Source organism: Lissotriton helveticus, chromosome 6 (assembly GCF_964261635.1).
Source record: "Lissotriton helveticus chromosome 6, aLisHel1.1, whole genome shotgun sequence".
Lineage (NCBI taxonomy): Eukaryota > Metazoa > Chordata > Amphibia > Caudata > Salamandridae > Lissotriton > Lissotriton helveticus.
In genome coordinates, this window is record NC_136067.1 from 1,719,953,221 (window position 1) to 1,719,975,793 (window position 22,573).

Here is a 22,573-nt window from a genome sequence, read left to right on the forward strand (position 1 = left end):
TAATTTAACCAAGTCATCCAAGGGGGTATTTCTAAATTGATTTCTTGAAAGTGCATGACAAAGCGCTAAGAGAATTTTACTTGGCATATCGCATTGCATAGCAGCTGCCCAGAAACTGAAAGATTAGTTTTAACAATGGTTGATGCAAATTAAATTGCAGTCCAATTTGGCTAGTTAGATTAGATAAATGGAAAATGTGCCTGAATACATTGCACCGTGTCCGATCTACCCAAAGGCATATCTTCTATGGAAAGGTTGCCAGGCCATAATCGTTAGATTGACGTAATTTATATTTGCACTTATAACTGACAGTAAAGGGATAATCGATGGAGCTCCTCAATTATGAGAGGCGAAAAACAGCATATATCAGTGAAACAGATTTAGGTTTTAAAATGTACCAATGTTACTTCGTGATCATAAATAACTATATTTCCTTTGTTTCTTAATTGGAGTGTCACTACATACAATCACTTAATTTGCATTATTTACTGCTCAATACCAAGACTGCGGATATGTTTGCATTCATTGTCTTCTGTAGGCCCGTTGCTGTTTGACAAAAGTGTTGGCTGCATACTTCAGGGTCCAAAAATAAAGGCTACCAAACCTCAGTGCATGGAACGCCTGCACTTTGAAGGCATCTGATAAATCGGAAGGACACAAGCTAAACAAAAAGTGGCGAAGGCAACGCACAGTATATGTGTCATGAAGTCTCTTGAGATGTGGCCGTAATGGGCAAATTTAACCTGGACCCACGTGTTTCAATACAGTGACTGTGTCTGTATGACCCTCAAAACTGGAAGAGAAATTGCCCATTTCACTAATTTCGACCACAATATGGCTCATTCTACTCGGTCAAAGGATATATGTAATAAACCACACGAACAGGCTACGTTTTTACCTTTAGTGATTCGTGAATCAAGTATGAAGTAGGTTGCCTCTAAAACCCGTTTGCATCAACGAAATTACATTATTTAATTCAGACCAGATCTCACATTCCTTTAGTAATGTTTAGCATAGTACTTGGTTTCCACATCAAGCAGTGCAATCGTTCTGTAATTTGTTAATTGAGTGGGTCACATTTGTTGTATATTGGGTGTAATATGGAGCCTTGCCGTTAAGGGGGACGGTCGGAGTTTAGGAAACATTGCAATAAGGGGTTGTGAAAGTGGAGGCCAAAAAAATCAAGATTAGACTTGAAAGAGTTCAAGTAAAGTCAAAAACCACTTTATTCGATTATTTAAAATCATAAAAGTATGCTGTACAAATACCAAAACATTAAAAATATCATTTAAAAGTATGGTATACAAGATAAAAATACATTTTTGGGTCAAATAAAGCACATATCATCATACCCATGTTAAGGCAGTTAATAGAAATACAACATCGGAATGTTAAGAGGATTCAAGATCTAAAATAGCGTTCTGTCTAACTCTCTTGCTTCTAACAGACGCTGCAAGTAAGCTTGCAACACAAAACATAGTTAGTGGGGATTCTAACAATTGTAGAAACAATAAAGCAGGTTTACACTGATTGAAATTCATCTTTTTCAGCAATGGAAGAATAAACCTTTTCCTGGCATCTTTGTACAGTGGACTTGAAAGAGTTGTTTGGGAGGTTGTTGAGACCAGGGGCTCCATCAGATTTCGATGATTTATAGATACTTAGGATTGTGCAATGGTGAATTTCAGCTGCTGTGCTAAATTGAAACGTAAAAACACCACTCCTCGCAGTGATCAACATATAGACGTTCATAGCGAGCAACCATGCTTTGCTCAGGGATGGAAGCACCCAACTCACATGTATAGTGAAAGCCAAGGTTGTTTATAAATTGCCAGCATTTATTGCGCACCCAGACCTATAGATTTGTGTTATTTTTTTTTTAACAACATATTTTATTTAGTTTTCATGGTACAGTCTGGGCTATAGCCCTGCATTCACATTTGAAGACAAAATGAATCAGAAGTACCGTAGCATAACTCCTGCACAACTTGCAGGTATATCAACAGGAACATAGCACAGACAGTCCCAGATCCCAGGATTTGTGTTATTTTTAACAACTGTTCAACAAACTGTATGGGCCTATTGTTTACCACATCTGATGTTTCTGTGGCTTCCTTAAAACCTTTGTCTCTTTCTGTAAAGCAGTATTAAAGGGTTGTAATTTGTGGCTTTTAATCTCCTATTTAGATTCCTTCTCAGCATTCAGAGATTCTACGAGCCCTTTTTAGGGACACCTCTGGCGATTTGGTCGTTCATTAAAAAATGAGATGCCCAAAATTAGTCTAGATTTTTTACTTTGTTCCATTACAGCACAACAACCATCTTGGCGTGCCCCCTTCCAAGAGACATTCTACTTAGAACCAGGGAAGGTGTTTTAGCTGAGCTCACCTACTGCTGTAAACACATGATGTCTAGAGGGCTAGTTTGTCAAATGTATGTGTTCAGCAGAGCTCTGGTGATGATTTCAAAAGTAAAGAAATATCGGAAAAAATCAGCTGAGACAAAGGCGTCAGGTGCATGGCATGGCGGATCATACCGAAGCTGCCTAGCCTTTCCCTGTCCAGCTCAGTGCAGCCCAGCCAGTCACTGCTTGCATCCGCCCCAGTCTCCCCACTTGCATTGAGTTTCACGAATACCGCAGGCGCGGAAGGACTCCGGACCTGGACCCTGGACCTTGGAGCACAGAACTCAGCCCTCAACAGAGACATGGTGAAAGGGGGCTGTTCGGCCTAGCGGGAGGTTGAAGGTGGTTGCGCTTTTCAGTAGCATTAGGCTCCAGTAAGCATTGGAGCCAAGCTCAGAAGTTTGCGGAAGCGGCTTGTCTAAGCATTAGTGCAGCATGGAACTCCAAGCTCAGTTGGCCCTCACCATCCACTCACCATCATCTTCTTTTACTAGAGACCATAATGGAGTCTTTATCAGAGGCTACATCAGAGACCCAATACTACAAGTCCCACCCTAATGACTGCATCCAATTTTTTTCACACTTTACATAAATATTTGCAATAAGAGTCCTACCACCTGCCCCTGAAGAATACAGACCGCGGCAAGAGGAGAGGCCAGGGGGTGACGTCCCCCTCACACACCTACAAAACCACAGCAAACCATTATACTCCACACACCTCCAGTGCTGGGCGGTCTAATAGCCAAAATATATAAAAAGAGTACAATAGAGCATAAAGCTATTAACTTGTTGAGTGCGGAGGACCGCCTGGAGCCGACCTCAGCAACAGTGCTCGTGTACAGAGCACGGCTACGGCACTCACCCATGTTGGGTGCGCAGGCGCCCCCCCCAAAACTCCCCTCTGCTACATGCATCCATTTGGCAGCAGTAGCGCTTCCACCGCCACCCCGATGATGGCGAGACTGGCCGTACTGGACATTGGGTGTTTCCCCGGGAGGCTGGGAGCCTGGCTTTAATATTGGGGGCTGTTTTTGTAGCAGTGCAGCAGTTTGGAAAGCACCCACTGAAGAGTTCCTTGTATATCCAGTAGTTTTCAGGCAAACAAAAGTGTCAAGATAACTCTGGTGATTAATGGGCCTGCTGGTGAGAGATCGGAATTTTGTCTAGTGACAGTTTTGACTCATCTAAGATAATGCAGAGAGTTAATATGCCTTCTGTAAAGGACGTGTACCACGCAGATAACACAACAGTATTGTATGTGCTTAGCTTAGTGGGTTACTGCTTTTTGTCACTGAGACCCTTTTGTTACTGTGCATTTCATAAGCTACAATCGTAATCTAGCACAGAGAGTTATGAAGTGTCATCAAAGAGCTGCAAGCAAAATGCAACATCACCCAAGGACATCAGGGTAACCTCACTGAGCCCTCCCCCCCACTTACTAGGATAAACTCCTCCCTAAGCACTATACTTGCTACCTCTGGTGTCTTACCTCCAGTGGTAGGCTGTGTTCTACTTGGGATCCCCCTTGTAATGTCCATACTGAAAGCACTCATAGCATTTGGTATTATTTGCCTGACTAGTAGGCAGCAGGGCAGCACTACAGAAAAGCAGTTCTTCCAGAACAGCAGTACAGCAGAGTAGCAGTGCTTGCAGTAGTTCTGGAGTTGGTAGCGTCAGAGACCTGTACTCATACCCAGTTGGCCTTTGAAGTGGTGGCTCTGAAGTGAATAGAGGTCCTTCCTCCAAGCTCTGGATCCAGACTCACTACATGGGGGTATGAAGCCCTCAGTGAGGGGGCAGGAAACAGCCTTTCCAGGTGTGTCAGCTATTCCCTTGCATCCTGCCCAGGATGACCCATCACAATGTGGATGGCCCATCAGTCACACCTAAGCTCCCTTTGGATGTGTGTGTCTGGAGGGAATGCACAAAGTCTAGCCGTTACCCACCCCAGATGTATACTGGAGACAAGCTACAGGCAAACAGAGCTAAGAGCAGGAAAATATCATCTTTCTGAAAGTGGGATTTTTAAAAGGGTAGTATAAATTAATTTTTACCAGTAAATAGGATTTATAATTACAATTACAATGATATGAAACATGATAGAGGTACTCCTTCGCAATCAGGAATTACAGCTTATAAGTGTAATAAGGAATTCCCACTGTTAAACTATGAGATAGGTAGGCCTCAAAGTAGTGAAAATGAATTTGGGAGTTTTTCACTACCAGGACATGTAAAACTTAAACATGCATGTCCCACCTTTAAATTACACATCTCCCTGCACGTAGGGGTTGACATATATGTAACGAAAGGGGAGTTTAAGGATTTGTAAGGGTTAAAATGCCAAATTGACATGGCAGTAAAACTCACACACAGGCTTTGCAGTGGCAGGCCTGAGACATGTTTAGTGCTGCTGGTGTGGGTGGCACAATAAGTGAGGCAGGCCCACTAGTAGCGCTTAATTTATAGGCCCTGGACACATGTAGTGTACTCTACTAGGAACTTATAGATACATTAAATATGCCAATTGTGGATAAGTCACTCAAGCCATGATTTATGGGAGAAGTACATGAACTTTAGCACTGTGCAGTAGTAAAATGCTCGGAGTCCTAAGGCCAACAAGCATCGGGGGAAGAACATCCTAAGACTGTCAAGTTTAACAGGGTAAAAAATGCCTACCAGTATTGCTGACATGAATCCTACACCTTGTAATCCCCTTCGTCTTCTGTAACATTTTCTATACATTGATTTACATACATATGATTAATTGTCTCTGTATTTGTGTGTGAATTAAAGTGCTCCGACACCCTACACTGGTATGAGATGTGCTATCGAAAAAATTAAATACAAGAGGGAGAGGGGCTATAGAGAGATGAGGGGTACTGTTGGAAGGTGATATTGAAGGACCACAACAAAGACTGTACTGTCCTGGTGCACTGTAAGGGCAACATTTACTCTGCTTTAATACAATTGAAAATAAAATGAAATAAGAATTTGGGGTGCTTTTTTTTTTTTTTTTTAAATCTGTTTATTAGCAGGATAGTTAGAGCAAGTATACAGTATCAGTAGCATAGTACCCAAATACGAGTAAAACAGCTCCATCGGGCTCAGCAACAGTGCAAATATCATACATTTTTAAAACTTTCATAGCGTTGTCAGGCAATCAAACAATCCCATAAGAACTACAGAAATCCCACCCTCCACCCACAGGAAAGGTCCCTCCCCAGTCACTCCCATCGAACTTATGTACACAGTAGTTAGTACCAGGGCGCCCCCAACAGGCAGAACAATTCTAAGATGCCTATGTTTGCATTTTACACAACTAGACAGTGGTATAATCATTAGTAGCACGAGGTAACCCGTGTCACAATTTAGTGCAACATGGTCGTGCGAGGTCCATGGAGGTCCATCAACAGCTACACTCAGTACAGATTATAGCATTGAAATATCAGACTCTTCATCACTCCCTGCCTCTAACCTCCCTAGTATAGTAAACCAATCTAATGAGATCGGTGTGTTTCTGAGGCCTCTGTGTTCTTCGCGTTGTAGCGCCGCACCTTCTGCTTTGCCCCACCGTAACATGTCCGCTTTCCACAAATCAGGGTCAGGTGGCTTGAGAGACTTCCACCTCATCGTGATGGCACGCTTCGCAAGCAGCACCGCTATATCAGCAAAACGTGCCGCCACGCTTTTCTTACGCGCCGCAGGACCCAATCCCAGGAGCGTGTATTCCAAGGTGAGTGGCTGCATCAATGCACCTGCGTCCGTAAGTGTGTCATTAACAGTAGTCCAGAAATAACCCAACTTGGGGCAACTCCACAACATATGTGTCAGTGACGCATCGTCCAAAGCACATCTAGGGCAGGTGTCAGCGGCGTTGGGAAACATAGCATGTAAACGGTGTGGTGTTAGGTAAGCTCTATGCAGGACCATTAGTTGGATGAATTTAAATTTAGGGTTTCTAGCTACCTTTTTGGGGAATTGAAGGATCCTCTCCCATTCCTTTTCTCGTAATGGCCTCCCTATATCCCTTTCCCACTTGGTCTTGAGAGGTGACAATGAAACCGCTCGTCCCGCTCTAATGCTAGCTGTGAGCCATTTTGTTAGATGACTTCCAGATCCCATGAGGTATTGCATCGTCAGCAAGGGGTTCGTGGGTGGTTCCACCCCCCCAGGCGCCCACTGTCCCAGTACGTAGCGTCGGATACTAGCATGCATAAGGAACGAACCCCCGGGTATGTCATGCGCGGACCTGAAGTCGTCAAATGACAACATCCGCCCTTCAGCAAAAAGGTCTCCTACGTGCGTCACACCTGCGTCATGCCAGAGCATTAGTTTTTGTGTCGTGAGCGGTCCCGACCCCAATGGTAATCCCAGTAGTGGAATCGTGGGGGCGTAAGATGACAGAGGGGTCGTGTATCTCACCGCTCTTCGCCAGTATAGTACTGCAAGTCGGAGAAGCGGCGGGGCATCTCTCGCTATTTCCGAGCGGGGAAGGAGTAGGACATGTATTCTCCCCTTAGTGCGATCGTCATCTACCATGCTAATCTCATGGAGGTTCCTACCAGCAAGCCAGTAGGCCAGCCACTGCAGTTGACATGCAAAGTTGTAGGCCCTAAAGTCTGGTACTCCCATACCTCCCGCACTAGTTGCGAGTTGCAGCTTAGCGAGGCCTATGCGCCTCCGCCCTTGCCCCCATATGAGTTCTGTAAGGAGCGTGTCAAGCATTTTAAACGTCGTGGCAGGGATCAGGAACGGTAAATTTGTAAAATAGTAGATGAGACGGGGAAGCATCACCATCTTGGAGATGGCAATCCTGCCGGCCACTGAGAGAGGGAGTGACAACCAGAACTGTATCTGTGATTTTAGGGTCCTCATAGCCCTCCCAAGGTTGCCGTCAACCATCATGTCAGCCTCCCTGTAAACCTGTATCCCGAGGTATCGGAAGGTAGTATCTGCTATTTGAAACGTGTGTGGTTCAAAGAGTAGCGGTGTAGTTAAGGCAGAGGCGGCAAAGGTAAACCCGTAGGACTTAGGCTCGCTTATGGTGAGGCCAGATAATGATCGAAAGTCCTCAAATATAGTAGGGATAGGGTCCAGATCGCCTCCCAGGTTATGCAGGTATAGGATAATATCGTCAGCATAGGCGGACACTATATGTATTGAGTTACCCGTCTTAATACCACGGTGGGGGGCCACAGTCCTTAGTTTACAGAGTAGTGGTTCGAGCGCTTGAATGAAGAGGAGCGGGGAGAGGGGGCAACCCTGTCTCGTGCCCCTTGCGATAGCCATGGGATCCGAGATGCATCTGGACGTGCGCACCCGGGCCGTGGGGCGTGTGTATAGCAGTTGGACCCACGCTATGTACTCTTGAGGGATACCGAATTTCGCGAACACAGCAAACATGTAATCCCATCTGAGGGAATCAAAAGCCTGCTTCAGGTCCAGGGATATGCAACCCTCCGAACCTAGGTCCGTCTGGTCTCGCAGCATCAGCTGGGCCAACCGCCTAAGATTCATGGCCGTGTTCCTGCCCGGCACAAAGCCGCACTGATCAGGATGAATCAAATGTGGTATGTATTGTGCCAGTCTTGTCGCTAGAATTTTACTCAGTATCTTGTAATCGGTGTTAAGTAAAGATAAGGGTCTGTAGCTGGCAAGGTGCAGCCCGTCCTTACCCGGCTTCAAGAGGGAGGTAATCAAAGCCTGGAGGGAGGACTGCGGCAAGCAGGCAGTCCGTAGCGCTTCCAAATAAAGGGCATGGAGGCGCGGGGCCAACAGATCCATAAATGCGGTATAGAATTCGTCCGGAAAGCCGTCCGTCCCAGGGGTTTTGTTTCCGGGGAGGGCACGCATCGCCTGTCTAATTTCCAAATCTCGCATGAAACCCTCGAATGCGGTGTGTGAGAGGCAGTTGTGGGGGCCGTAGAGCGTGACATAATAGTCCTTGAACGCGGCGTTGATCCCTGCTTGTGTTGAAACTAGTATGTCGTCCTGGTCCAGAACTTCTAAGATGGGATGGTGTATTGGGGAGTCACGTAAGATACGGGCCAGCAGTGCACCTGCCCTATCTGCCTGCGTGTGTTGTCTGTCTCATTGTGTATTCCCTGTAGTCCAACAATCTCAAGTCTTCTAGTAGTTCAGCGTGTTTTACATGTGCATCTTGCAGCGGCGTGAAATGTGTGTGCGTGCCCGCGGCCTCACATTCTAGGGCTGCCAGTCTACCCTATACATCTTGCAGATCTGCAACGACTGCTCTCCTCATGCCCACTTTAGTGGCCATCGCTTCCCCCCTGATGTAAACTTTAAAGGCGTCCTATTCCACTTGTCGGGAGCTGGCAGTGTCAGTGTTTGTGTCAAAATAACCCTCAATGGCATCTGCCATAGTGGATTTGAAGACCGTGTCCTCCAGTAGCTCTGTGGGTAATCTCCAGGTCGGGATAGGGGTCGTCTGACGACCCCATTGCCAAGTCAGTTCAACTGGGTTGTGATCAGATAGGGTCTTTCCCATGTGCTGGGCTTGAATAACCGACCCTAGTAAGGAACGGGAGCAGAAAATTCGGTCTATCCTGGTGTGGAGGCTGCGGGGGGGGAGAAAAAGGTATATTCTCTGTCTTGTGGATGCGTACATCGCCATGTGTCTGCTAGGTCCCATCCCTCTGCCCATTGTGTCAGTGCATCTGCCTGTCGCCTGCTTTCCGTGGCATGTAGTGGGGGGTGCGACCTATCCAGGGCAACATCCAACACAGCGTTGAAATCCCCTCCCACCACCCATTGATACTCCGCCCAATCCGCAATGACCCTGTTGACAGCGATCAAAAAATCAGGCTGACCCGAGTTCGGTGAGTACACACAGCCAAGCACAACAGTAGCCCCATCCAGTAATCCCCTCACAAAGACATATCTACCCTCCTTGTCAATTCGTTGTTCCAGTGGCTTAAAGGGAACAGAATTACGGAGCCAAATAGCGGCCCCTCTAGAGAAGGGAGAATAGGACGTAGCAAAAAACTGGCCTTTCCACTTCTTATGTAATTTCAAACTCTCAGCACAGTTCAGGTGGGTCTCTTGTAGGCAGGCCATCATGACGCCCCTTCGGTTCAGCTGTGCGAGTATCCTGTGCCGCTTATGAATTGAGCCCATGCCCCGCACGTTCCAGGTGCACAAACTATAAACATTAAGTGGTCCCATGTCCGGTCGTGTAGTGCATTAGAAATGTGTATGTGGGCGCACGCGCCTGGTACTTCTTCTTGCATAGGAGGAGTGTCAAACAAATAATCAGTCCCTGAATACCAAGGTCCCCAGGCCAACGGGCTCGAGGTCCAAACCATGATGCCCAACAGGGGCAAAAGTCAAACAGTTCCATGTGCCTGCGGTGGGGGGCGCAGACTGCTATCGCCGTACCTGTGCTGGCCTGTGGTGGCATGGCGGCCCTTAGTAAAGCAATCCCTTGAGCAGCCCACCCGAGTGCAAGGAATAATACAGTCTATACGTTACCACCTGGAGTGCGGTCACGATGGCGATGTTAAAATTCTTCTGCTGTCTGCGCCGTGATCTTTGGGAAGAGTTGTACGCTGCTCACTGACCCCGAAACCTCAGTGCGTGTGCCGGAGTTGCTAATCAGGTCACTAGATGTGCCCGCATCATGGGCGGCGAGCGCCTCCTTTGTTAGTTGCAGCACTGGTGTGGGGCCCTCTGGATGGATCGTAGCGGCCGCATCCGTCGGTGATGTTCTCTGCGGCGGGGCTTGTCGAGCTTCCGATGTAGTGCTTCGCCGATCTGAGGGAGTCTTGTTGCCTTTCCCGTTGTTGGCCAGGAAAGGGTTCTGGGAGGCTGGCGGAGTTAACGTCACTTCCATCCACTCGGCCGCTTCTTCCGGCGAGTCAAAGAAGTATGATTTGTTACTGTGCAGTACTTTAAGGCGTGCAGGGAATAGAAGGGCATACTTTAAGTCTCTCTCACGCAATTTGCGTTTCACCCCCAGAAAGGTGGATCTGGCCCGTTGGACCGTGGGCGTGAAGTCAGGATATATGGAGATATTCTTGTCTTCATAGCGGATCGGCGCCTTCTCCCGGGCCACACGTAGCACAGTGTCTCGATCCTTGTAGTGGAGGAGGCGCGCGATCAAAAAGCGTGGGGGCGCTCCTGGCTGCGGTGGTTTGGACGGCATCCTGTGTGCCCTCTCCACGCTGTACAGTGCGGTGAGGTCCTGTGGTCCCACTAGTTGACGAGCCAGTCTTCCACAAATTGGGTGGGGTTTCTCCCCTCGCTGCGTTCTGGAATGCCTAAGATGCGGACGTTATTACGGCGGGCACGTCCTTCCGCATCATCCACCTTGTCCCATAGCTGCCGTAACTGTTTTTCTACGCCTTCCAGTTTTGTAGAGTGCTCCGTTTGTTGGGGTATGAGGTCATTCAGTGCGAGTTTCTGTTCGGAGACCCTCCCTGCAAGTTTATTGTGGTCCGCACGAAGCAAAGAAAGACCCGTCGCCATATTGTCTATACGCGTTTCCAGTGCCTCCCTTGTGGCTCGTATTTCGCTGAGGATAAGATCTAGTTTGGCGTCCTGGGACTCTTTCCCAGTCGGTGGGATGACGTCCATGTTCGAGGAGGAAAGAGGGTCCTCTGATCCGGTGGACTGCATGTCCGCCGATGCACCGGGGTCCTGGGTTCTGCCCCTGTGTCGTCCCATCGACCTAGTATGCAGGGCGGCGTTGGGGTGGTCGCGTTTCCGTCCGCCGATGACAGGTCCCCAGGGCACTGCGCTGTGCGCCGTGGATCCCCACGTGGTCACTGATATCCCAGCGGAGAAGGCGTTAGGAAGGGTGTCCCCCTGGCGTCGGACAGGGTCAAGCGTGGCGCAGAAGAGGTGGCACGTCCGGTCTGCTTGTCGCTGTATCGTGGGGAACCCTTTAGTAGTAGCCACAGTGATCCTGGCGTGGCGGCAGGTATGGGCACGTGGCTGCAGGAGAGGGGGGGTGGGGAAACACCAGTGGCAGAACAGTGGTATGGCGCTTCACACTTGTCTCAGCGAGGGCTGCCTTCGCAGTCTGTAGCGTGCCACTCGGGTGCCCCCGTGACTGGACCCCCTCACGCTGTTCTGTGACCCCAGCGGTAGCGTGGCTGTAGGTGTCGTGAGGACGCCTCGTCCCTACCTCGGATCCGCACCTCCTCAGCTGCTCCCCACGGAGCCTCCGCCGGTCAGGGCGTAGGCAAGATGGCGCCCGCGTCGCTTCTCCAGCACGAAGGCCCGCCGGGCCGCTGGCGATGGCACACGCAGTCACAGCAGGGCCCAGGTCTCTAGTGTCCCCCACTCAGCTTACTCAGCGATCCCATGAGCTTGCCGCTGGCGCCCCCTCAGTATTCCAGAAGGCGCAGCGCAGTCCGGCGCTTCTCTGGTTACAAGTCGGGTATTCGGGGCAGTGTGGGTCTCGGTTGTCCGCCGGCGATGTAGGAGCCGGTCTGGGGGGTGCAGGATGAGCCGCCGGTCCTCCGGCTGCAATGTGTATAGTTTAGTGCCCTGGCGCCCAGCCGGCGCCCCACCGGCGGCTCGCCGGTAGTCAGCGGCAGCCAGGCCCCAGGGACAATTGAGGCCGCGGCTCCTCCCCGCGTGGCAGGCCCCAGCGGTCACCGCTGCTCTCCCAGGTCGTAGGCGGCAACCAATGAGGTCCGCGCGCAGCTACTGCCCACCGCTCACTTGCCGCAGGTCCGGGCGAAAGGTTGGGGTGGTTGCATTAAGGGTAGACAGGATCAATAGCGAGTATAACAGGGCAAAAGACGGAGCTACTGCGCTACACGTCCGCCATGCACGGCTCTTGGCCACGCCCCCGAATTTGGGGTGCTATAAGGTGTATAAATGGTTTAGGGGGGCTTAAATGACCATAGCCCACTATGGCAGAATAGAAATCTACCAGAAATGATTAGGGATATACACTTTAAATCCTGGTTCAAGGCTGGAATCAAACCGATTGGATGCTTTTATGCCCACAAGGGAATTAGATCATATGAGGAACTGGCTTCTAAGTATGCCCTTACACACATGGATTTCCTCAAGTACCTGCAGATTAGGGACTTTCAACAAAAAAATTGGGAACAGATGGATCAGCAAGGTAGAATCACCCTGCCCCCACACCCCACCCCCGCCCCAGAATAGGGACAGTTTACAAAATATTGACTGAGGCACTCAAAGATGACATAGAAATCTGAAATGAAATGAAATGAAATGAAAAGACCATTTAGCTACCCTTAGGCGTCCCAGCGCTGCAGAAGTCACGCTTATTGCAAAACAGTTGAGAGCTACTCTGGTTTATTAAAAAGCAGGGTTTTTAGGAGTTTAGGAAAGGTGAGAAGTTTGGGCTCAGATCTGAGTAGGAGAGGGAGGGAGATCCAGAGCCTGGCGAGAGTATGGTAGAGTGAGCGGTCTCCACACCTGGTTTTCTTGAACCTGGGTATTACAACCAAGAAGGAGGACCCAGATCTAAGCTGTCTGGTTGGATGGTAGGCGGTTATCAGGGGTTGATTGATGATAGCGTCTGTTTTTCAGAAGGATCGATGTGCAATGCACATTGCCTTGAATTCGATCCCTGCCCTCACTTGGTCCTTCAGTCTGGGTTTGATTGGGACTCGGCGAGGGATTTGGAGGAGGGTTCTGGCTGCACAATTCTGAATAATCTGCAGCCCAATAGATAGCTAGAAAGATTGGAGATTACGGGGAATACATTTCAAAATATTTTTTAAGCACCCAAGCTGTCCTAATATCGGCCAACCTTGAAGTTCAATTTTATAAGACCTGTTTTGGATTGTATTATTCCCCAAATAGAATAGCGAAATGGAGTGAGGGGAAAGGAGCCTATTGCCCACGCTGCTCCTTATACAAGGCGGATTTAATCCACATGTTTGCAACCTGCAATAAATTAGAATCCCTGATTAGGGATATAAATGGGTTTTTAAAGGAGAAATTACACTTGCAGATTGAGCTGGATGAGCCAGCAATCATGTTAGGAATATCGACTTTAACTGGAAAAAAAAAGGAGGGGAATAATTATAGCAATAGCAGTGTACAGACTGTGCATTGCCACAGCCTGGCTAGATCAGTTTCCCCCCTCACTGCAACAATGGGTGGCACGGCTGTTGGCCATATTTAATTTAGAAAAGGCTGTCTATAAGCACAGGGGCCTAAAGGCAAAAAGAAGGGGGCTGGAGATTTGGAAGCCTGTGGTAGATTGGGTGGAATAGCCCTTATAGACTTGTATTAAGTCTTCAAATTCTTTATGGTTTATGGCATATTAGCATGTGACACGAGGCACTTTAGAACCTGTTAACCCTGTTCATTATTTAAGGATAGATTGTCTGAAATGATCTAAGCCCCTTTAAGATTGGAATAATATATGGTTAAAAATGAGCCAGGGAGGAAGAGATAAAATGAGGGGGATGAAAAATATGCGTATTTATTGTCTCTCTCTCCAATAAAAATATTTTATAAAAAAAAAATGAAATGTGTTGCAGAATTTGCCAACTTGGGCAAATTGTCTTGGGGGAGAAAACACCCCAAACACTCCTTGTAGTGGTCAGGCTCACTTGCTGAACTCACTATGCACCTTATGGGGGCTGGTCTGAAAATATTTGCCAGGGCTGCTTTGGGTTTCCAGTCCGGCCCATCCCTGATTCTCCCTTTCCGAACTGAAGACAGTGTGTGCACGGTGCGCCAACGTCGTCAGATGGTACCAGGGATGCATTGCAAGACAATTGCTTCAAGCAAATTCCATAGAGGGCCTTTTTTAAGGTGCGCCCTCCTCCGGGAAGGGGCCGGGGGATCAGTAGATAGACAGACACCGGGGGATAGGAAAGAGTTTTTCCTTTCCCCTGTGTCTGTCTGCAGTGGATTCCTGCTTTACCGTGGCAGGTGAGGCCACGACTGTTGAAGAGGAATCGGAACAACTAGACCACTAGGGCTTTGTTTTTTGTTAGAGGAGTGGCCTCTTGGACAAGGGTCGCTCCTGTTGGGGGATAATATACCCATGTTTTGGCGCCTCTATGGCGTGGTTCAACCGTTATTTTTTTGGGTTGATCTGCCCCCCCGAATGGGGGTGTGGGGGAGTTGAAACCAACTAGATGACGGGATTCCAATTTTTTCATTATTGCGGGGTGCAACCCTTTGGGCAAGGGTCGTTCTCCTTGGTGAATCATTTTGTTTTGTTTTCTGCCCCTCCGGAGTGCAGATCAGTCATTTATAGGCCAATACACCCTCTGGCTGGGTGGAAATCCACTAGACACCAAGGAATTATGTTATGAAAGGGAGCGACCCCTTGCGGGAGGCAAAGATTTGTTTTTTTCTGCCCCACCCCCCTCCTTCCCAGGGCAGATGGTTTACAGGTCAATCTGCCCCACGGGGGGGGGCTTAAGCCAAATAGACACCAGGGAATATGTTTGGAAGGGGAACTATCCCTTGGGCAAGGGTCGTTTTTCTGGATGGGGGCATATTTATTTTTATACCACACCCCCTCCCCCTGGAAGGCAGATCAGCTGTTTTTAGGCTGATCAGCCAGCTGGGGGAGAAACCGGTGGCGGGGGGGTTGAAGACCACTAGACACAAGCAAATATGTGTACAAGGGGAGTCACGCCTTGGGTGAGGGTCGCTCTACTTTGGCAGATTAGCCAGGATTATCTTTTGCAGGGGTCTTTTTATTCTGCCCAACCCACCAGGCAGATTGAACTTTTTAGGACGATCGGCCCTCGGGGGGATGATGGAAGCCCATAAAACATCAGGGATCTTCTTTGGGGTCATATTTTTTTGCATTCTGCCCTTCCCCTTCAGGGAAGTTTGTTTTGATTTTTGGTCTTTTTGGAGTGGATTGGGCCTTAGGGTGAGGGATAAAAACTTGAGTCACCCTGTAATAAAGTTATGTATGTTTTGGGGTATCTGCTTCTCGGGTAAAGTTTACTTCCATTTGGTGGTGCCTTTTTTTGCCTTCATCATGTCTCCTTTCGGAGTGTCTTTTGATTATCATTTTTATTTGAGTTTTCATTTGTTTTTTATTGTAGAGCCAATCATTTCTTTTGTTTTTGTGGTGAATTCAGTTTGCATGTGCAGCGTTGGCAGATCTGTAGTTTGTGGAGTTGTGTTTGGTAAGCAACTAATAATGTGTATCCGTGGCTTGTTTGCATAATTTTATTTTGACTTTTGTACTAATGTTTGAATCTTTAGCTTCTTGTGCGATTGCCTTTCAAAGTAACGTATTGATTTGAGCACGTTCTATGCTGCCTTTTGATATGTATAATGTATTTTTTTCCCTTCCAGTGGACATCTTTGGTGCTTGCTGTGTCTGTGCAGAGTAGGTGCAGTTAATCCTCAGTCTTGCTCTCTCTGGCAAGCGAGTGGTACGGTTTTTAGGTATATAGGTCTTTGTGTGCTTTGTACTGTTTGAGTTTTCCTTCAAGATTACTATATGCCAGTAGTATTATTTTCTGATTGATAAAGCCTCAGTTTGTTTAGTACTTATTTTGCCCTGTGTTGGTTATTGTTGACTTATTTGTTGTGTTACTTTTATTAGCAAGGTTTATGGCTAACTGCAGGTTGACAGTTCAGCAGGTTGACAGTTCAGCAGGTTGATGGTTTGCTTTTCAAATCTTCCTCGGATCATGGTTCTGAGACTGACTTTGCATCTGAGGCAGATGACGAAGTACAAGATTCTGGCAGTGAATTTTCTATCCGAGAGCAATCATCCAATGATAAAGCCACTATCAGTGCGGAGGAAGTGCCTCTTTTAGAGGAGGTCACTGATATGCCGATAGTGAACGGTTTCCTAGTAGTAGTGCTGAACAATGCGTGGCCCCAAACATATTGCAGCCTGTGTTGCCCACCTTTAGTTGTGTCCAAAGTCACAAAAAGAATCCCCTTTGGGTAATTTCACACTCACCACACCACTTTACCACGTGCAGCCTATATACACCCGTAAGATGAAAATGAACAAAGAGGGAATGTAATCAAACAAATATAAACATTGGTTAAAAAAGATGCAAATTTATTCAAAAAGTCATAGGAACCATGCAAATCACAATGTACAATATATTTCATGCAAATTTAGCAGTCCCTACCTAGCCTGTGTGAAGATATTAAAAACATCTATAGTAAAATACAGACCTAAAGTCTAGTCACATTTATACACCAAGGTTTTCTTTTTTTTTTTAAAAGGCTACTAATTCACTACACAAAATTGGGAACACAGGAAGGAAAAATAATTCCTATTTGTAGAGAAACACCACCAAATCAAGCACAGATCAATTGTAATTGCTGCTGTTATTATTCCAGGTATTTCAACCAATACAATTGTCCTCTCAGATTTTACGTAGTTTTCTCTTCTAAGAGAATCGACGCATTGAGGTGGGCATTAATATATGGCCATCACATTCTTCAGGAAAACAACATAAATTCCCAATAGCAATATTATAATCTGTAAAAAAATAAGCATAAAAGACCATTTAAAAAAAACAATAATGATAAAATATAAAAAAAATTGCATAGATCCTAATATTCTTTGATACATAACCTCATTGTACAAAATTTCAACACACTGGTGATTGATTGAAGTACCCAGCTCAATACTATAATACTTTCATCAACACATAGCCATGCATCACACATGTGTGATACAAATAGCGGGATAGAAGGATGCCAACTATGAGCCAAAGGGGCATAAAGCCTCCATTGCTAGTATTCACACTCATACTAGTACATCACTCCTGTATCAAAAATCACACTGATACATCACTCATATATTCAAGATCACACATGCACTCCATACTGTTGCTAAAACTTAGCGGGCTCAACAGTCCTGTTTGCAAGAGAAAAGAGGAGACAAAATTCCTTCCATTCCAATCTCATAATGTCAACAACCTATCTTTCTACTTTCTTCATAAGGTTGAAATATGCAATAAAGCAGGTCATGCTACTATACCTAGATATCCAGGGCACAAAAAGCCTCCGGGAATAACTGCCACCTGGTACTGGAATTACCAATACCTACATTCAAGAAAGGAAAAAACGACGTTCTAATTAATCAAAGTAATATACACTGGTCCTACTGCCTATATACAAGATAATTTCTCCTGCATAAAATTACCTCCATTATGGCACAAGACGACACTTTCCGGCGCTGTCTGTAGCAAGCTTAGCCGTCACTTATCATGCGAATATCACCCCCGGAACCATAGAAGGTATTAAATCTGAAACAATATAACCCTTGTGAGCACTATCCACATCTCAAAACCCGACCAGCGGGCATAGCAACAAATACGCTAACATTTTAAAATGCTTTTTTATATGTACATGCGACGCCCATAATGAGCGTAAGGATCAACAGCCCTATTTACTCGCATGCAGCACCCTTAAAACCGTACCTAAGATCGGGAGATCCCATACCCTCCTCTACTATCTGTAAACCTGGGCATGGTGATTTAATCAACCACCTATCGTAGTTCAACCCATATATGGCTTCCCATAGAGTGTCTCATGCCAGAACCTCAGATATCAGGATTTACCTTTGAATTCTTCTCTACCTTGGACCTTTCCCCACTGGTCCAGCCGGTGAAGGTAGTCCGTAACCTGGGTGTTATGTTCAACAGTGACCTTTCCTTGGAGGCGCAGGTCTCTAAGGTGGCAGCTAGTTGCATGACCATTATCCGCCTCTTGAGAAAAATCTTGCCCCTGTTACTGCCCACTGCTCGGATAGAGGTGGTGCGCTGCACCGTGCTCAGTAGGTTAGAATTCTGCAACGCTTTATTGCTGGAGTCCCCGAGCTACCTTATGGATAGGCTTCAGAGACTCCAGTCTGCAGCAGCTAAACTAGCCTTAGGCTGGCCAACGAGATCTTCTTCCATAGCGGCTCTGGCTCAGTTGCACTGGATCCCAGTGAGGGAGAGGGTGACCTTTAAGTCCCTATGTCTGACCTTCAAAGCCCTTCACAGGTTGGGCCCGGTTTGCCTACAAAGGATGTTTTCGTGGTATGTACCGGCCCGTAACCTGCGCTCCTCCTCGGCCAGGGTGGTGGCCGTACCCAGGTTTAAAAGATCTGGAGCGGGAGGCAGATCATTTAGTGTGACTGCGGCCAAGCTTTGGAATTCTCTGTCAATTAAACTCAGGCAGATTAACTGCCTTCTTGCCTTTAGAAGGCAGCTAAAAACTTGGCTTTTTCCCCTCTCTTCTTAAATTCTCAGCCTGCCACTAGCCGCCTTTTTTGCTTTTTTGATGCTGCCAGCGCCAGGATGCCTTTCGAGGTGATAGCGTGCTTTATAAGTGTAATAAATAAATAAAAATAAATACATTTTCTGGTCTCCAAACAACGCGGTCTGTTAAAATCCCGCACCTAGATAAAAACAGTCCAGACGAAGGATCTGTAAAACAACACAGACAGAAGAACTTAATTGTGTCTTGTGAGTAAATACTTTAACCGTCTCTTGTAAGTAATATCTTTAGCCACATAGGAGGGAGCCTCAGAGGTATTATTTCCACCCCAAGGACATCCAGTACCACATACTTGTATTCAAATGAAAATATCCCACGGGGTCAGCGCCTCGGATAATCCGTGATTTTCACGCTGCCTGCCGGCGCATGCTTTTAAATAGGTCCGCTCCGCAGCTAAACACCCGAAAACCAACATCCCTTTCCGGTCATATAATATCAAACACATCCTTGTTTAACATAGACAGCTAAATCCGCCATCTTGGAAGTATAATCCTAACATTGCAATGCAATACCTCTGTGCCTAACATCACAGATGTCACTAACCCACGTACAGAAGTGTTAGGTGGTTGATTAAATCACCATGCCCACGTTTACAGATAGTAGAGGAGGGTATGGGATCTCCCAATCTTAGGTACGGTTTTATGGGTGTTGCATGCGTGTAAATAGGGCTGTCGATCCTTACTCTCATTATGGGCGTTGCATGTATATATAAAAAAGCATTTAAAAATGTTAGCGTATTTGTTGCTATGCCCGCTGGTCGGGTTTTGAGATGTGGAAAGTGCTCACAAGGGCTATATTGTTTCAGATTTGATACCCCCTATCGTTCCGGGGGGACATATTCGCATGATAAGTGACGGATAAGCTTGCTACAGACAGCGCATCAAAGTGTTGTCTCGTGCCATACTGGAGGTAATTTTATGCAGGAGAAATTACCTTGTATATAAGCAGTAGGATCAGTGTATATTCACTTTGATTAATTAGAAGGTCGTTTTTTCCTTTCTTGAATGTAGGTATAGTAATTCCGGTACCAGGTGGCAGTTATTCCTGGAGGCTTTTTGTGCCCTGGATATTAAGGTATACTAGCATGACCTACTTTATTGCATATTTCAACCTTATGAAGAAAGTAGAAAGCTAGGTTGTTGACATTATGAGATTGGAATGGAAGGCCTTTTGTCTCCTCTTTTCTCTTGCAAATAGGACGGTTGAGCCCGCAAAGTTTTATCAACAGTTCTGAGTTCATGTGTGATCTTGAATATATGAGTGATGTATCAGTGTGATTTTTGATACAGGAGTGATGTACTAGTATGAGTGTGAATACTAGCAATGGAGGCTTTATGCCCCTTTGCCTCATAGTTGGCATCCTTCTAGCCCGCTATTTGTATCAGACATGTGTGATGCATGGCTATGTGTTGATGAATGTATTGTTAGTATTGAGATGGGTACTTCAATCTATCACCAGTGTGTTGAAATTTTGTACAATGAGGTTATGTATCAAAGAATATTGGGATCTATGCAATTTTTTAATATTTTATCATGTGTTGTTTTTTTTAAATTGTTTTTGATGCTTATTTTGTTACAGATTATAATATTGTTATTGGGAATTTATGTTGTTTTCCTAGAGAAGGTGATGGCCATATATTAATGCCCACCAAAACACGTCGATGCTCCTAGAAGAGAAAACTGCGTAAAATCCGGGGGGACAAGTGTATTGGATGAAATACCTGGAATAATAACAGCAGCAATTACAATCGATCTGTGCTTGATTTCGTAGGGTTTCTCTAAAATAGGAATTATTTTTCCTTCCTGTGTTCCCAATTTTGTGTAGTGAATTAGTTGTCTTTTTTTTTTTTTTAAATCTTGGTTTATAAATGTGACTAGACTTTAGGTCTGTCTTTTACTATAGATGTTTTTAATATCTTCACACAGGCTAGGTAGGGACTGCTAAATTTTCATGAAATATATTGTACATTGTGATTGACATGGTTCCTATGACTTTTTGAATAAATTTGCATCTTTTTTACCCAATGTTTATATTTGTTTGATTACATACCCTCTTTGTTAATTTTCATCTTACTGGTGTATATAGGCTGCACGTGGAAAGGTGGTGTGGTGAGTGTGAAATTACCCGAAGGGGATTGTTTTTGTGACTTTGGTCTCTGTTGGTACCCTTCCCCTTTGGTTGTTGTGTCCCTCTCTCTTTCTTTGACGACTTTAGTTGTGTTACAGGGTGTATAGTCAGTACTGAAAACAGTATGCCTATACATTTCTTTCAGTTGCTTATGGAGGATGTATTTTTGACTGAGATTGCTGACCAGACTCATTTGTATGCTGAACAGTACTTGAGGGGCCACACTGCCAGACTTAAGTCCCACTCTAGAGCTAGCAGGTGGAATCGCAAAATATGAATAGTTTGAGGAAGTTGTGGGGTTTCACTTTTTTGATGGGATTGATATGTAAGCCGTCGCTGTCTTCATATCGGTCTACAAATTCCTTTATGGCAACTGCTATATTTCCTGCACCCATGAGTCGTGATCTCTATTTGCTTCTGCTTCGGATGCTGCATTTTGTTGATAATGATACAGCATTGCCACAGGATCACCCTGATTGTGACCGTCTCTTCAAGATTTGATCTGTGCTTGATCATTTTGTAGATCGTTGTTCAGGGATCTATGTTCCAGGGAAAGAAAAAGCAGTGGGTGAGTCTTTGGCCCTGTTCAAGGGCCGTTTGGTTTTTCGGCACTACATTTCTAGCAAGAGGGCATGTCATGGAATTAGGATGTATATGAGGTCTGACAGTAGTACTGGATATGTCTATAATTTCAGGGTGTACACTGCTAGGGATTCTTCTATTAAGCCCTCTTGGCAGCCGGTCTACTTTTGGAGTCAGTGAGAAAATTGTGTGAGAACTTGGTAAAGGACTTTTTAATAAAGGTCACAATTTATAAGTAGATAACTTCTACAGTAGTGTGTAATTGTTCAAGGAATTGATCAAAGTGGATACTGTTGAATGTGGCACAAAGCGTTCTGATTGTAAAGGTTACCCTAAATAGCTTGAATGTAAAAAACTTCAGGGGGGACAATGCAGTGCCCTGCAGAGAGATGAACTTCTAGCTGTGACATTTTCAAACAGGAGAGATTCCACATGCTAACAATCATTCATGATTAAAGTACTTTGTCTGTGACTGTTTGGGGTCAGGTTGCTGAAGTGCCAAATCCTTTGTGCGCGTGGGTGGTGTAGACAGAATACATCAACGGTTGGAGCTTTATTAAGCTGTCCGTAAGTCAAACATTTGGTATAAGAACCTGGCTTTTCATTTGTTTCATTTGGCAGCCTTCAGTGCTTTTGTTGTATTCAAGGATTATTCTCCAGATTCAAAGATGACTTTTGATTAGTTTCAGCAGTATGTAATATGCAGCCTTGTTGTACTTGAGCAGGCTAGTGTTCCTAGAGTTGGAGGACGTGGCTAGATTGAAAGATTGCCACTTTCCTGATTACATTCCTGCCACAACCAAAAAAACTTTCCCTGTAAGAGATGTAGAGTTTATGTCCAAAGAGGCATGCCGTAAGGACAGTCGTATGCACTGCCCTGAGTGTTCTTCTAATCCTGGGCTAAGTGTGCCTGCATGTTTTAAATTGTACCAGAGTAAAAGTGAACTGATTGGTATGTATCATTTTAATAATTTTGGTTCAGATTCACAATTGGCAGTTTGATATATTTAGTTAGACCTGTAGTTTTTCATCTCCTTCAAATTAGTTTGTGTTTTCTTATTTGTTAAATAAAATGTGATGACTGTGTGTTTGGACTGGCCCCTAGCTGGCAGTGTGTGTGCTGGCACTTGGCTAGTGGTGTGTGTCTGTGTGTGTACTGGCACTTGCCTAACAATATGTGTAGACTGGCAGTGTGTTTGGACTGGCACTTGGCTGATCATGTGCGT

The 22,573-nt window shown here is 45.8% G+C and overlaps 1 protein-coding gene across 3 annotated transcripts in view; it reads right to left on the reverse strand.

The window, feature by feature from the left end:
- The window catches only part of APLF (aprataxin and PNKP like factor), a 791,103-nt gene that overhangs the window by 460,403 nt on the left and 308,127 nt on the right, over nucleotides 1–22,573 (reverse strand). The window lies entirely within an intron of this gene.